Source organism: Gracilinanus agilis, chromosome 4, assembly GCF_016433145.1.
Source record: "Gracilinanus agilis isolate LMUSP501 chromosome 4, AgileGrace, whole genome shotgun sequence".
In the NCBI taxonomy this organism is placed as follows: Eukaryota; Metazoa; Chordata; class Mammalia; order Didelphimorphia; family Didelphidae; genus Gracilinanus; species Gracilinanus agilis.
The window spans coordinates 248313352-248323314 of NC_058133.1; the positions used below are offsets into that span (position 1 = coordinate 248313352).

At 36.7% G+C, this 9963-nt stretch overlaps 1 protein-coding gene across 1 annotated transcript in view; it reads left to right on the plus strand.

The window, feature by feature from the left end:
• LOC123246296 overlaps positions 1–9963 on the plus strand; it is an 82282-nt gene that overhangs the window by 66646 nt on the left and 5673 nt on the right. The gene's annotated exons all lie outside the window — the stretch shown is intronic.

The window sequence follows — 9963 nt, forward strand, 5'->3', positions numbered from 1 at the left end:
CTAAGACAGAAGGTAAGGGGAAAGGAAAGGGAAAGGAAAGAAAAGGAAAGGAGAGGATAGAGGAGGGAAGGGAAAAAGGAAAGAGAGAGAGAGAGAGAGAGAGACAGAGACAGAGAGAGAGAGACAGAGAGAGAGAGACAGAGAGAGAGACAGAGAGAGAGACAGAGAGAGAGACAGAGACAGAGAGACAGAGACAGAGAGACAGAGAAACACAAACTTAGGAGTAGTTAGGTAGCTCAGTGAACAGAATACCAAGCCTAGAGATGGGAGGTCCTGGGTTCAAAGGTGGCCTCAGACATTTCCTACCTGTGTGACCCTGAGCAAGTCATTTAACCCCAATTGCCTAATTCTTACTTCTTCTCTTCTGATTCTTAGTATCTATTCTGAGACAGAAGGTAAGGGTTTAAAAAACAAAAAGATCAGGGAAACAATAATGATTGATCAGTATAGGGCCAGTTTTCAGATAAGACATATGGATTGCTTGAGATGTATATGAGAAAACTCCTTAAATCAATCTTTGGATTTGACTAGGTTTCTGGTCAGCATGATCTAGTTGATCCATCTTCCCAGCCACACAGGGATAAAATCAAACAATGAAGTAAAGGTTTTTTACTATTCCCATAATTGAATAAAGTTTTCTTACAAAACAGAAATTGGACCAGACTCATAATTGAATATAAAGGGAACTGAACTAGCTCCAGAACTGAATCACAAGATAGAGTCAGTATAGTTCACTCAGTTCCCATAATCTCCTCGTCCTGAACATAGAACCCACCATCCAAGGGGCCTCTCCTGAAACCATGAGATCATATGGAGGGTAAGGGTTGGGTACATTGTAGAAGATGGGGTGGGAATCTTCCCAATGACACCTGCTCAGTTCAACAACCAGAAGTCAGTAGCTTGCATGGAAGAGAAAGTGGAAAGTGACCCAACTTCCTGCCCTAGATTATTTGGAGACCCTTGTATGTTGGACCTTGATCACCTGTGGAAGAGATTTGATTGTTTTCTGTCAATGGATGTTGTTTTATCCTACTTTATTTCAATCTTAATCAGGGCCTTCAAATTAGCATAAAACATATTCCTGAATCTCAGTGTCTCCAGTTTACCCTGAGAAGCCAGCAACCTGCTATAATCTGGGACCCCTGGTCACTGAAGAGCCATGGTCAGGTAAAAGTCTATAGGTTCTAGAAAGGCAAGTTGAAAAGAGATGAGAGGTGGGCCAGATAGGTGGCTCAGTAGATAGAGAGCTAGACCTAGAGGCTAGAGTTTGGGGGTTCAAATCTGACCTCAGGCAATTCTTAGCTTTGTGACCCTGGGCAAGTCACTTAACCCTCATTACCTAACCCTTAGCACTCTTTTGTCTTGGAAATGATATTTAGTATCAATTCTAAGACAGAAAGTAAGGGTTTAAAACAGAAAAAGAAAGAAAAGAGACCTATGGGAGCAAGGGGAGCAAAGCAATTAGAGAAACATGAAAATACAGTGTAATGTATTCCATGAAATGTAATATAATTTTATTCCATGTAATATAATCCTGAAATGAGTTTATTGAAACTTAAATTTCATTTCGAGTGAGTAGTTACTTATGCTACTGTGGCTTAGTTTATTTATTCATCCCTTCACTCATTTGTCAAATATTTATTTGCACTATTTATCAGCACCTGGCCCAGAGTACAAGGCAGTGGGCCAGGTATTACTACAGGTGAAAGAAGAGTGAAACATGCAGTCTAACAGGGGAGATAAGAAACATACAAATAACTACACATACCATTAGATAGCTTATAAAAGCAAAAAGGAAAATATAGATATTCAGAGAAGATTTATCTTTCTGAATTCAAATCCAGCCTCAGACACTTACTAGTGTGACCCTGGGCAAGTCACTTAATCCTCATTGCCTAGAGTTTACTGCTCTTCTGCCTTAGAACCAACATAAAGTATTGACTCTAAGCCAAAAGGGGAAGGGTTGTTATGTAGGGTTTAAAGGGGTGGGGGGAAGAAAAATAGGTAAAACATTAACAGGATGGGTGAACTTAAATAATCTGGATGAACAGGTCATTTCAGGTGCAGGGAATGGCATGAACAAAAGCAAAGAGGCAGAAAACTAGTCAGGCTTTAATTAGGAAAGACTCTGGTTGGATAACTGATTGGGTGTGTGCCTCCTATGAAAGATTCTTAGTAACGGAAAGTCTGAATTCATAAACTCCTTCAATGTTAGAACTAGAAGGGACCTTTGAGGTTAGCAAATCCAGTGGCAAATCATCTTACTGCTCTGACCCCAAGTTTCCTCCTTGCTAATTAATATGGGCATGATAGCATCTGTAATACAGGGAGGTTACAAGGCCAATGCTTAGTTGATATTAAAGCTGCACAGAAATATGAGCTGATCTTAGAGACGAGGGAAAAGGAAGGCAAGAGAGAAAAAGTGAATTGCTCAAGGTTGCAGAGTTATTTAGTAGCAGATCCTGAATCTTGATCTAGATCTAAAGATAAGTCATCTGGAACCCAGACTGTTATATGATGCTTCCTCATTCATAAGAGTCTTAATTTTAGGATTCAGCCCATCCCAGCACTCAAGAAAGACTTTGTGCATAGTCCCAATATGACAAGTAGCAAAGGGCAGTTTGGAGGGTGCAACAGATAGAATACCAGTCCTAGAGTCAGGAAGACCTGAATTCAAATTTGACCTTAGACATTTACTGGCCATGTGATCCTGGGCAAATTACTTAACCTTTGTTTGCCTCAGTTTCCTCATCTGTAAAATGGGGATAATAATAACAGTTACCTTCCAGGGTTGTTGTGAGGCTCAAATGAGATAATAATTGTAAATCACTTAACACAGTCCCTGGCACATGGTTAAGTGCTATTAAAAAGTTAGTGGTTATTATTACTGTTAATGTAGCAGAAGTTGAAGAAAACTTTACCTCAATCATCCGTATCCAGAGGGCAGCAAATTCATCCCAAAGCGGATTATGCTGCTTTTCTTCAATTAAGGTTTTCACTCCAGTATCCCAATGCAATTCTCTTCTTCACCTTCTCCTGATTTCTACCAGTATGGTGCGTTCAGTATTCCAGGAGCCCACAGGCATTTCTGTCCCTGTTGCTGTGACCATGGCATGAGCGTGGCTCCTGGATCATTCCTGAGCTGGCCCAAAAGAAGCTGCTGACTTTTTCAGGATCTCCAAAGCCTGTGATGATGCTCTCAGAGGAAGTGAGAGGTAACACAGCTAAGAGAAGAAGGAAGGGGAAGGGAAACTTATGGAGAAAGACCTTGCCAAGTCACTTTGCTCAAAAATCTTTTATTCAGTAAAAAAAAAAAAAAAAAAGACACTGAAATTTAGACTCTAGTATTCAAGGCCCTCCACAATAGACATCTTCCTCCCTTTCTAACCCTATCTCATGTTAACTACTAAAGGCCAGCTAAATAATATTGCTTCCTGTCACTTGAACCCAGTCTGTGTTATCATGACTCTAGGTGTCTACCTAAAGTATTTCCTATGCCTTGAATGCTATCTCTTTCCTTTCTTTGCTTTTTCAATTACTACCCAACTTTTGAAACTAAAATCAAGGGCTTCTCGATAAAGCATTCCTTGTCTAATTAATTGTCAACCATAATAGAATATCTACTGTATTCCAGAAACAGTGCTTAAGTACTGCAGATATAAAGACAAAAATGATACAGTCCTTATCCTCAAGGAGCTTATGGTCTGTCTGGGGAAATCATATGTGTATATAAAAAGTCAATACACAAATATGTACAAAATAAGTACAAGGTAATTTGAGAAGTAGGGAATAGCTAGCTAGAGGAGGGATCATTAGAGGCTTCAAGTAAATGGTCCTTTAGCCAAACTTTAAAGAAAGCTACAGATTCTAAGAGGTGGAGGTGAGGAAGGAGTGCATGTATACAAATTTGGCTTCCAAGTCTAGAATATTGGCTCTATCAGGTTATAGTACTTTCTACAAAAAGAAAAAGAGCAGGATAGATAAAAGGTGTGGTGGAGTAGAATTGAGAAGAAATCCAAGTAATTGGGGGGGGGGGGTGGAACCTGAGAGAGAGCATTTGGATGAGGATGAATGGGGCCTGTATATTTGGACAGAAAGATTTTCATTTTTCATATTGACTTACCTTACCTTACATGTAGTTTCCTACCTATAGAATGTTACTTGCTCCTTGAGGGCAAGAGAACCTTTCCTTTTGTCTTTGTATCTTCAGTGCCTAACACAGTGCCAAGTATATTAATAAATATTTGTTGAATTAAGGGATGGGAAGCTCTGAAGAATGAAATTCTGAAGACACAGAGAAATAATTTCAATTAGGAATTTTCAATTCAGTTAGAAAAAGGCAGTTGCCTAAGGAAGTCAATGGTATAGTGTGCATTAGTAAGATTGAGCATTAGAAAAAACAAAATTCAGCTGCTAAAGTTTACCAGCTATGCAACCCAAGGCAAGTCACTTAAACTGAGACTCTTTTTCTTCATCTGTGAAATTAATATGCTAATAATAGCACATATCTCACAGGGATACTTTTTAAACCTTAGAACACAATATAAATATCAGCTATGACTATTATTGTTATTGTTGTTATTACTGTAAAAGATATACTGAAAACAGAAGCAAGGGCAAGGGTGGCAGAGGATATATATGCAAAAGCAGACCAAAGTCTTATAAAAATAGTGTTGAGTACAAATACTCAGAATAAACTGAGGCTAGCAAGAACAAGCTAACAGTAACGAAAAAGGGGGAGGGTTTAAGATAGAATAAATAAGGAAGAGAACCAAAGTTCAGGATGAATAGAAATTATAATAGTGAACCACTGAATGAAGCATATTAAATTTCATCTTTGATTGGATGCAATGTATCTAATTCAATCTTTTTTTAGATTACCTGTGAGAGGGGAAGAGAGAGAATTGGGGAAAGCTTAATGGAGGAAGTCATATTTTAACTGATTTCTAATTTTAGAAAGTGTTCCTTTAGGCCACCTATAACCAACCATTCCATCACTCACCCACCATAACACCAAATAATCAGTATGTAAAAAGGGAAAGGGAAAAGAAAAGAAAAATAAAAGAGAATGAGATATTTTGAGATTGTGCCTACACAGCAATAAAATTTTCAGTTATACCATCCCACTTTACTTCCCCCAACACTAAGGATATTAGTGCCAATTCTCATGATTGGTTTAAAGAGGCTAGCAATTGCCCTGCTGCCTACCAGATGTTGTGTCACTTTAAAAGCTACAATCTATAACAGATTTGGCAAAGCATGAAAAGCACTTTTAAAATGCTATAAAGACATTAAAAGAACACTAAATGTTAATGACAATTAACTTTAAGTTTCTTTCTTTTCTTTTAGCTGTTCCTGCCAACTATAAAACTCATCAACTCAGCTTACCTTGAAAGAATAATGTTGTCGTGTCATAGTTACTATTACATTTTAAATATGAGTAATGTTGTTATTGCTCTAACAAATTATGTGAGAGGCAGTGTAGTAACAGAGGGAAAAGTGTTGAACTTGGAATAGTAGCACCTAAGTTTGAATCCCAACTTTATGACAATAACTTTTGTGATCTTGGGCAAGTTTCCTCTCTAGTTAATATCATTTTACTTTAAGGTCAGTTATTTATGGTCATGTATTTATCCAGTCGCTATTATATTCCCAACTTCAAGTTTTAGCTATTATCATAGTTATTTTCAGAGAAGATGTTCATTCCATATTCACTAAGTTATCTTTCCAATGAAATTCCAGCCCAACCTTAGGTCTCATTTCTGTCCCAAAGTCTTGTGTGAATTAGGTAAATTTGAGCTGTAGGATCTTATTTGACTTTAATCTTTAGAAACAATTACAGCTCTTTGGGAGGCAGCTTGAAGCAATAGGGAAACACTGAGCCTAAAGTTAGGAAGATCTGAGTTCAAATGTGATCTCAAACACTTTCTAGCTTTGTAATGCTAGGCAAATCACTTAACATATGTTTGCAAAGAGGCTAATAAAAGCATCTATGTCGTAGGGTTGTTATGAGGATGAAATGAGATATTTGTTTAAAAGAAAAAGGGTGTAGCACAGTATCTGGTATTTAAGTACATAAATATTTATTCCCTTACTCCTTTCCCTTTATGAGTAACATGTTCAATGACCACTATACCAAATGAATACCCATTTATTCATTTAATTCAGCTCAAAACCCATGTGAAGATAGGCTAAAGAAGTAGGGATGCTTATTAGAAAACTAAACATTTAGAGAAAGATCTGGAGAAGACTTAGATTAACTGAATAGGGGTCTTCAAGTATTTGAAGAGCTATCTTGTGGAAAACGGATTAGATTTGTTCTCTCTGGCCTCAGACAAAAAAACCTAGGAGGAATAGGAACAGATGAAGTTGCATAGATATATATGATAAAAGGAAAAGATGCAAAGAATTGAAGCAATCTGAAAAAAAGAAGTGAATACATCAAGAAGTAAGACCCTTTCATAGTGGTCATCTCTATGGATATAATACTATTTTCTCAAGGTATCTGAGTTAGCTTCATACATTCTCCATCTAATGCTCTGAGCTCCCATTTGCTCCTCTGTGAATCTACAGAGACCAACCAACATTAATCACAATACAACTTGATAGTGAAAAGATAATTTACTTAAAACAGAAATGTGAAGAAAATGTATTAAGCTGAAAACATTGTTAACACCCATTTCTCAAATTAATTACTTCCCATCCTCTGCAAAGAGAAGGTTGGTAGTTCACCCTTGTCTTCATACTATACTACTTCTGCCACCTAACATAGGGAGCAGGAAGGGATGGGTTAAAACCTTGATGACTACAAATGGTACTTTGTCTTCAATTCTGGTTGCCACATTTTTTGAAAGATATTAATAAGAATATACAAAGGAAGGCAACCAAGATGGTAAAGAACCTTGAGTTCATACCATTTGAGAACTGATTGAATGAAATAGGTGTGTTTCCTGGAGGAAACTTCAATGTAAAATTTTTATGAAATTAAGATGATGAAGGCACAGGCAAAGAGCAAAAAAGTCTTTCAAAGGAATTTATATTTTTCTACTCTTAGGCTTGTTATATATATTCTTTTTTTTTTTTTACCCTTACCTTCCGTCTTGGAGTCAATACTGTGTATTGGCTCCAAGACAGAAGAGTGGTAAAGGCTAGGCAATGGGGGTCAAGTGATTTGCCCAGGGTCACACAGCTGGGAAGTGTCTGAGGTCAGATTTGAACCTAGGACCTCCCGTCTCTAGGCCTGGTTCTCAATACACTGAGCTACCCAGCTTCCCCCTATATTATATTCTTTATGAACTTTTTTCATTATTCTGAACTTCACAAACACTAATATTTCCATATACAAAAGAGAATGGGAAAAGAGAAAATTGCATATGAAATCATGTCTTTACTATAACTATCTGGGTGTTTTTTTAGTATATAATAAATTCAGTCTTAGTTTCAAAGCTGTCCTTCTTATCTGATTTTCTCTTTGAGTTTCCTTCTCTTCTGTGTATGTCTTTAAAAATGTTTCAAAGATCCTCTTTTTCTTTTCTTTTGTATCAATAATAAGCCTTTTGTTGTTTGGTCATTTTCAGTTGTCTTCAATATTTCATGACTTTCTTGGGGGGATTTCTTGGCAAAGATACTAGTTTCTTCTTCTCTAACTCATGTTACAGATGAAGAAACTAAGGCAGAGTTAAGTGACTTGCTCAGAGTCACACAATTAGTATGTGTCTAAGGCCAGATTTAAACTCGGGTTTTTTGACTCCAGACCCAACACTCTCTATTCACTGTACTACCTAGCTGTCTCCACCAACAAACCAGTCCCACCAAATTCCCACATATACATATACTTTTAAAAACTCAAGCAAAACAAAGCTACATATTGTCCATTTCCAACAATGTATGTTTCTCCATATACCATTAGTCCATCACCTCTCCATAGGTGATGTTTCATCACTGGTCCTTTCAACAATCAGAGTTTCTTTAGTCTTACAAAGTTGTTTTTCTTTATAATATTGTAGTTATTGTATAAATTGTTTTGCTGGTTCTATTCATTTCACTTTTCATCAATTCATGTAAATTTTGCCAGATTTCTCTGAATCAATCCCTTTCATCATTTTTATAATAATACAACCTATTACATGAATATGCTATAATTTGTTCAGCCATTCCCTAATTTATGGGAAAAAACATATAAAAACATCAACAACAACAAAAAATCATTAGTATTTTTATACTTATGGAATCTTGCTCTCTTTCTTTGATCATTTTGGAGACTAGAGACCCTGTAGTGGTATCACTGGCTCAGAACATATGCACAGTTTAGTGAATTTGGGAAGTATTATTTAAAATTATTTCCAGAATACCTGGACTAATTCATAACTTCATCAACAATGCATTAGTTTAGTGTATGGGGGTGCTGGGGAGTGGAGGGGTTTGGGGGAGAAGGAAAGAACATGAAACATGTAACCATGGGAAAATATTCGAAATTAAAAATTTAAATAAAAAACCAATGCATTAGTGTGTGCATTATTTGGTGCAATTGTGAATTAATATTTTTGTTTTTCTGCATTTGATTGTGGGTTTTTAATTCCCTAATATATGGCCAATTTTTGTGAAGCTGAGAAAAAAGTATACTTCTAATCTTCCAAAGGTCTATCATATCTAACTTTTCTTAAAAAAAAAAAAAAAACTTACCTTCCATCTTAGATCAATACCGTGTATTGGTTCTAAGGCAGAAGAAACAGTAGTAAGGGCTAAGCAATGAGGGTTAAGTGTCTGAGACCAAATTTGAACCCAGGACCTCCCATCTCTAGGCCTGGCTCTCAATCCACTGAGACACATATTCCAAATGGCAAAAGATATGGACTTAACAACCAAGAAAAACTTACCCAGCAAAAGTGAGTATAGTGCTACAGAAGGGAAAATACTTCTTAAATGAATCCAAATATTCCAGATGAGAAGACCAAAGTTATGTAGAAATTTTGAAATTCAAATATAGTGGTGAAGAGAAACAAAAAGGCAAGCAGTAATGAACAATGATAAAAGACACACATACAAACACTATTGGGCAGAGAAATACATTTCACTAAAGAGAAAAATGGAAGGGATAGGCAAAAAGGGGGGAGGCAAATTAGAGAGAAAGGAAGGTAGATTAAGAGAGGGCTTTAGTCTTAAGTAAAACAAACTCTAAGCATGGGCAAAAATATTTATATCTCTTTTTAAGGTGACAAAGAATGGGAATCGGAGAAATAGATGAACAAGTTAGAGTAAATAAATGTGTTGGAATACTATTGTGCTGAACTTTTATCATCATCATGATCAACTACAATTTCATAAGACTAATGATGAAACACGCTACCCACCTCCTGATAGAAAGATGAAGGATTCACAATGCACACATTGGCCAATGCCTATATTTGCCTTGATCAGCTATATATGTTTGTGTGCTCAGTTTGGGGGATTGGAGGGGAGGAGTTGTAGTGGAAGAAGGATAAGAAGGTATGTTTTGGTGTAGATATATGTATATTTTTAGCTTTTTTTTTTTTAATTTTAAACCCTTAACTTCTGTGCATTGACTCATAGGTGGAAGAGTGGTAAGGGTGGACAATGGGGGTCAAGTGACTTGCCCAGGTTCACACAGCTGGGAAGTGTCTGAGGCCGGATTTGAACCTAGGACCTCCCATCTCTAGGCCTGGCTCTCAATCCACTGAGCTACCCAGCTGCCCCCTACATGTATATTTTTAAAGAGAATGTTGATTTTGGATGGGAAGACAATGTGATAAAATATAAGAAGTTCATTCTTAAGGCATTTTCCCTTATGTGTTGGTCAAATCCTTTTCAATCTGTTCTAAATTTTTTCCATTTTCTTTTTGGCTCTGGAATTCTATATGAATTTTTTGAAAGTCTAGTATACCCTTTACTATTACTGATGGGGATTTTTTCCTCTTTGTAAGTAAGGTATCATATATATATATG